Raw genomic sequence first — 6000 nt, forward strand, 5'->3', positions numbered from 1 at the left:
CATACTTCAGAGCAGCTCATTAACTCACTGCAAACCCGTGAGGGGCAAAGGGCTGGTAAGGTGGTGTCAGGCTGTGGGGTGAGGGCCAGGGCAGGATGAGAATGGCAGAGGGCAGCCGCTTCTCCGGTTTGAGACCTGGCAAGAGCGGGTAAGGGAGGACAGGTACGGACTCCTCCCAGTGCCCTGTGACCCTGGTCACTGAGAAGACGGTGCTTCCTGAAGGCGTGGCATGCCAGCTGCTGCTGGATGTGTGACACCCGGAGGTAACATAGCATGGATTATTCTGATTCCAGGCCCAGAGGGATGATCTTATTCGTGTCAGAGCCAGGCTTCAGAGCTCTGCCTGCTTTGTCCCTGGGCCTGCCTGGAAGGGGCAGCAGACCTGGCATCGCTCTGGCCCACTGGGCTTTGTCTCCTACTTACGTGACCTCTTGACTTCATGATGCTTATGTCAGAGAACAGCGAAAGCCCTTTGCAAACTATAGAGTTCCAGAGTTATTTTCCTCCCGGACCTAGTCTACTGAGTTGGATGCCAGAATGTCAGAGGATGGCCAGCCTGTTAAGGTGTGGAGAAAATGCCATCCCGTCCTCTCCTTGCCCAGGTCCTCCTACAGCTCCCACTCACCTCCTCTTGCCTCCCTCCCCACGGCCTCCCTTTCCCAGGCTTGGTGGCCCAAGACGGCCTTACAAGAATCCTACTTCCCCTGGGGCGTCGCTTCATGTCTAGGTCGCTCGGGAGCCCCTTGGATACAGCAGGAGCCAGGACCCCGGGAGCCCCGGCCCCGCGACCGGCCGGGCGGTCTCCCCTCCGGCCGGCAGGTGGCAGCACCCACCCAGGTTGGGGTCGGGCCTCGGCGGCAGGTGCTCGCCGAGCGGTTACTAACTTTCTCCCGGTGGCGTTTCCGCCTCTCCTACGGTGCCGCGGCGGCGTCAGATCCCCCCGCCAGCCGCGGAGGCGCGGGCGCTAGGCCCCGGCCCGGGCGCTAATTAACAAGCCGTGCGGCTCTCTGCGTCCTCTTTGCTGGCGCCGCCGGGCGGACGGATGTGTCCCCATTCCACCCCGTACGAGGGCGACCGGCACGCTCCCCAGGCCTCCCACCGTGCAACCGCGCGCTCGGGCCCTGCCCTCCGTTCACCCACTCTGGGCCTCACCGCCCCGGCGCGGAGCAGTAAAGACGCCAGCGAGGGCTGCAGGCGCACCAGCCTCCCGGCGGCGGGGGGGATGAAGGGGACAGGCGGGCCCCTAAAACCATCCCCATCCCCAGGCCCAGGCTGGCCATAGGGTACTTAGCAGAGCCTTACAGATTCCAAAGCACATCCCGCAGCTATCTCCTTGAAGTCCCTCAACTCTGAGAAGGCGTGCAGGAGCCTCAGAGGTTGAGCCGCGGGGGCCCAAGTAACCAACAGGCATAATCCCACGCTCTGGACTCCCAGTACAATGCCCCTCCCACTACCTGCACTGTCCCCATTAATGACGCCTCTGGTCTTTAGCTAGGAGTTATTGTCAACTCTTCTTCAGATGTTCAGTCTCTCTCTGTCCTTGGGAGGGTGAAGGGAGGGGCAGGGGAAGGTTTGGGACACTCCATAACAGGCCACCATGGCTAGAAATTGGATGGGAGAGGGACAGCCAGGGCTGCTGTCACAAAGGCACTCCAGGTCAGGAGGAACCAGTCCCAGAAGCAGGAGAGGCAGTAGGGTGGCAGTGATGACCCGAGGCCTCGGGGCCACAGGGGGTGGCCAGGGGAGACCCCAGAGACGGCAGATGAAAAGGAGCAAAGTGCAGGAGATGCTGAGGCTCTGTGGGCTGCTCTCCTGCTCCTTCCCCGGGAAGGGGAGATGTGGCTGGTGGCTCCTCTGTCCCACCCGCAGAGCTGAGGCTGCACCCAGCTGGGGCCCAAAGAGCCTCCTCCCTTTGCTCCCCACCTTCCCCTCCCCATCGCTCAGATTCCAATACAATTTCCAGCTAACCAGCATGTCGATAGAACAAGTCGGGCAGCCGGATTGCTGGCCAATTACAGGAAATCATTCTTCTCCACAGCTCAGGGCCCAGGGAGAGGGAGGGAGGGAGGGAGGGAGGGAGGGAGGGAATGTGAGGGAGCAAGCACCCAGCTTGCAGGCTGGGAAGGGGCTCTGGCTTTTCGTGGGGCCTGCTGCAGCCCCAGGGAGGGCCTGGGGTGGGAGAGCAGGGGTAGATGGGGAGGTTTCTGGTGGTGGCCCAGCAGGGGTTCTTCCTCATCCCCAAACATGGCCCAAGCCACAAAGAGAGAGAATGGGACTGATGGCTGATGAGGAGGGCCCAGGAGGTGAGGCCTCTGCTTGGAGTAGAAGGGGGTGGAAAGGGGGGATGGTGAGACCAACCTCCCCCAGAGCCCTGTGTTTGGGAATGGGGTTGGTACCCAGGCCTCCCTGGTCCAGAGGATCCTGCAGGGCCATCTGAGTATCTGGAAGCTGGGGCCCACACGGGCAGGACCCTGCTTCCACACCCAGCCGCAGACCAAGGGAATCCTGGGGGGACAGGGAGAAGGGGCTTAAAGAGGAGGAGGGGAGGAAAGGGGCTGCAGCCTGCAGCTGTGTGGTCCAGCAGCAGCCTCACTTGGTGAAGGGGTAAGTCTGGTAGCATCCTTCCACCCCAGAAGGTGGGGCACAGATATGTGGGAGGGGACAAGGGCTTCCTCACTTACCTTCCCAGCCCCTCTGCCTTACTTCCCAGCTCTGGCCCTTAAGAAACCTTCACTCAGATGAAAAGATCCCAATCCCCACTCCCTCACTTTCCATCCATCTGAATCTACCCCCACCTTCCATTCTGACCTGGATGCCTGTTTGTCACCCCCACCCTCATCCACAAGCCTCATCATATCTTTACCAGAACTGCCTTAACTACTTCCAGGCTGCCCCACCCAACAGACCCTGAGGTCCCCCTGCTTCCCAGCACCAATGATTAGCTCCCTTTACCAGTGCTGGAGTCTCTCCCCCAAAGTAGTGAAAGATCCTTGACAGACAGGAATTTCCACAGGGACTAACTGCACACAGTGACTTCCCTGGTGACGCAGTGGTTAAGAATCCACCTGCTAATGCAGGGGATTTTTTTTCTTTTCTTTTTTTTTTTTGCTGATTACACCTGTTTAATTAACAATACAGCAATTTTAACAGGGTACTGTGTTTATCTGGAACCCCGATATGAAGCAGCTGTGACCCAGTGATCCCTTTCCCTGCTCCAGGCTGTAGCCACCTCCCCAGGACCCCTCCCCAATTTCTCAGCATCTTGCCCTGTCTCCTTCAGACCCCCACCCTTGGAGGGGCTTGGGTTGGATTTACCCCTGGCGCTTTGGCCAACCCAAGGGTACACAGGTGGGCAGACACCAGAGAGGAGACAGACCTCTGCGCCCAGTGCCCCCAGGCACCCAGCGGCTCTCAGGAAAGAGGCTGAGCAAATGCTCTTGACTGCCAAGGTCGGCCTCAAAGTGGTGGGTGCATGGGGAGAGGGGGGTCAGCGACCCGGGGCCCCTCCTTCCCCGGGATCCCTGCCCGAGGACACAGGCTTGGACGTCCGCAATGGGGCTGTCAGGCCTGGCCCTGTTTGGCACAAAGCGGGCGGCTTCGGCTCTGCGAGGCTGAGACCTAGCCGCGGCTCCAGGCTGGTGGAGCCGCTTTCGCGGGCCCTCCCTCGGGCGCTGCCTCTCGCGGGCGGCCCGCTGCCCGGTGCTCGGCGATACGGAAGAGGGCGCCCGGCCCGCCCTCGTCCACGGTGCCCCGCGGCCGGCGCGCCGCTCTCCGCAGCCCGCAGGCTCCGCGCCATTGATCGGGCCGCGAAGACCCGGGCGTGCAGCCCCCCACCCCCTCGCTTTTCGCTTTTAATTGAAGTTTGACCAGAGTGCGAAGCGGGCAGAGGCAGAAACCAAATATTTAGTTGCTGCAAATTGGCACCTCCAGATCAATTACCCGACCCGTGTCAGGGCCTGCGCCGCCCCCCGCGCCCCGCGGAATTTCAATGCGTTGCCCCAGCCCCGGCCGCCCGCGCCGCCCGCCTCCATTCCGCCGCACACTTCTCATCAGCTCCAGCCCTACATCACCCGTGGCCGCGAGGGGAACAGACTTTCAATGGGAAAAGTTCCCTGGGAGGGTCCTCGTTGCTGACTCCCGCCGCGCCCTGTGCTGTCTACCCCCCACACGCCCGCCCCGGCCGTCATCCAGCCTGTCAGATGGGGACAGCCCGGGAGGAGCAGTGAGATAAAGAGGGAGCTCCAGAGCAAGGACTTCGGGTCACGTGGACTTGACCCAACCCTAGTATCTCCACTTATCCTCTGGATGACCTAGGAGAAGTTGCTTATGCTCCCTGAGCCTCGGTTTCCCCATCTGTACTATGGGGCTCAACATTCACGTTGCAGGGTTATGGGGTTAACACGGCAGAGGGACCCTGCCCTGCCCTGGGCTGGCATATCGTGGCTTTACTTCTCAGCCCTGCGAGAGGGGTAAAATAACTTCCAGAATGAAGTGAGGGACACTGGGTTTGTAAGCACTTCAGCCAAGATCCTGGAGACCAGCAAAGGGAAGGCAGGGGGCAGCCAGCCCCCCAGAGTCCCTGGCAGAAGCCGGGCGGGAGGGGGCACCTGGGTCAGCCTCCATCACGGAATATTTTGACCTCCAGCCTAGGTACATCTGGGCACAATCAGAAGAGGAACTGCTTCTCCAGTACCAAGGATGGAGAGTCAGCTGGGCCTGGAGGTGAGCCATGCCCTCAAGGCTGGGCCGGGGAAGGAGGCTGGAGGGATCTGAAGGTCACCAGTGGCTATCAGGAGGCTGCGCCCATGGCAGGGGCCCAGGTGAGCTCTGTGGAGGAATCAGGAATTGGGCTGTAGTCGAGGCTTGCCTTTTCCCTGCTCTGTGACCCTGCGCAAATTCTTTAACCTCCGTTTTCCAATGTGTAAAATGGGGCTGACACCCTCTCCCTCCCAGAGTATTTGTGAAGAATAAAGGAGATGATGTATTTATATGAAAGGGAAGGGAACTTGCCGACAGACATGGACAGAGTGGTGCTGAGTCCATGTGAGTTCCCACGCTCAGCACTGCTTCCATTCCAAGAGCTTCCTTGGGGGAACTGGAGTCAAATGGTTTGGCTTTTTTTTTTTTTTTTTCCCCCGGTTACGCAGGCCTCTCACTGTTGTGACCTCTCCCATTGCGGAGCACAGGCTCCGGACGCGCAGGCTCAGCGGCCATGGCTCACGGGCCCAGCCGCTCCGCGACACGTGGGATCTTCCCGGACTGGGGCACGAACCCGTGTCCCCTGCATCGGCAGGCAGACTCTCAACCACTGCGCCACCAGGGAAGCCCAGTTTGGCATTTTTAAATGGCTGCCCCACCAAAAGGAGCGACTCGCACTCTGGGTGGGAGGGGAGGTGTGGCGGGAGGCTCTGGTTGCCAGGCTTAGGGCTCTGAGAGCCCTTCCTTACCCCATCTCACATTAAAGAATCAGAATCTCCAGACTGTCTGTCCTCCTTCCCGCCTCCACCTCCCCCCAGCCAGAGACTTATGCCCCCAGGGCAGGAGTCACCTCAGGGCAGGAGTCACCCATGCCTGGAGGAAAGTTTTTTCCCATCAAACTCAGGGTCCAGATGGAAGGCAAGCCTGAAGCCTTGGGAAGTAAACTCACTCCTCACCTTATTGAATTTCCCAGCTGTTAAATGGGACCATAACTTGTGAGCCACTAATCACAAGGTGCCTTTTGGACTGGTGGGTGACTTCTAGAAGTTACTGAATCCATTGCCCCACTGTCCACACACATCCTACCCATCCATTTCGCACACCTGCCACAAGATTATCTCCGCTGGCAAGACAACCCTACCACCTCCGTGGCGGTGGCAGCCATCATTTGTCACGTCAGGAAGTCCATCTGACAGTCTACCTCAAATGTCTCACTGCTTCCTTCAGGGAAAAGTTAAAGAATGAACAACAAAAGGTAAATGCTTATGGATAGGCAATGCCACACTATTTTTTAAAAAGACC

The sequence above is a fragment of the Globicephala melas genome, chromosome 20 (genome assembly GCF_963455315.2).
Source record: "Globicephala melas chromosome 20, mGloMel1.2, whole genome shotgun sequence".
In the NCBI taxonomy this organism is placed as follows: domain Eukaryota; kingdom Metazoa; phylum Chordata; class Mammalia; order Artiodactyla; family Delphinidae; genus Globicephala; species Globicephala melas.